Source organism: Symphalangus syndactylus, chromosome 14 (assembly GCF_028878055.3).
Source record: "Symphalangus syndactylus isolate Jambi chromosome 14, NHGRI_mSymSyn1-v2.1_pri, whole genome shotgun sequence".
Classification (NCBI taxonomy): domain Eukaryota; kingdom Metazoa; phylum Chordata; class Mammalia; order Primates; family Hylobatidae; genus Symphalangus; species Symphalangus syndactylus.
Window position 1 is genome coordinate 76,246,575 of NC_072436.2, and position 1,051 is coordinate 76,247,625.

General features: G+C 41.9%; 1 pseudogene; it reads left to right on the forward strand.

The window, feature by feature from the left end:
* The first annotated feature begins 532 nt into the window (after nucleotides 1–532).
* On the forward strand, nucleotides 533–1,051 carry LOC129462704 (large ribosomal subunit protein uL23-like; annotated as a pseudogene).

Consider the following 1,051-nt stretch of genomic DNA (forward strand, 5'->3'; position numbering starts at 1 on the left):
AGAGCTTGGTGTTAAGCATTGAGTAAAGAGTCAAAAAATATTAGCCGTGGAATGCATAAATCAACTTTTGCGTGATAAAAAAATCACCATACAAGAAATACGTGAGTGCATTCTTGTTCATGAATTCTAATAGTACAGAAGTATATGGAGGAAAAAATGAAAGAATCCTTTCATTGACTGCCCCTCTTCATCTTCCTCACTTCCTCAACATTAATAATAGTTCTTTATTTCTCTCTCTTATTTTGAAGAGAAAAGGTAATTATCTAATATGTGAATGTATTCTTACTGTAAATATCTAAGTGATCGGAAGCATACCACCCCCCAAACTGGAGAACATTCCCTTCAGCACCCCTTTCACTCTTAGTGCTGCCTCTGGAGGTAAGCACTCCAGAGAATCTAGGTAGAGACTTCTCATCTCTATTCTATTCATTTACACACACACACACACACACACACATGCACACACACACACGTAATGTACACACACATATTTATACATCTTTTAAAAATATACCTTTAGCTTTTTCACAAGATGGCGCCAAAAGCGAAGAAGGAAGCTCCTGTCCCTCCTAAAGTTGAAGCCAAAGCGAATGCTTTAAAGGCCAAGAAGGCAGTGTTGAAAGGCGTCCACAGCCAAGCCACACAAAAAAAACAAGATCCACACGTCACCCACCTTCCGGAGGCCCAAGACACTGCGACTCCGGAGGCAGCCCAAATATCCTCGGAAGAGCACCCCCAGGAGAAACAAGCTTGACCACTGTGCCATCATCAAGTTTCCGCTGACCACTGAGTCTGCCATGAAGAAGATAGAAGACAACAACACTCTTGTGTTCATTGTGGATGTTAAAGCCACCACCAAGCACCAGATCAAACAGGCTGTGAAGAAGCTCTGTGACACTGATGTGGCCGAAGTCAACACCCTGATTCGGCCTGATGGAGAGAAGAAGGCATATGTTCAACTGGCTCCTAATTACAATGCTTTAGATGTTGCCAACAAAATTGGGATCATCTAAACTGAGTCCAGCTGGCTAATTCTAAATATATGTATAAC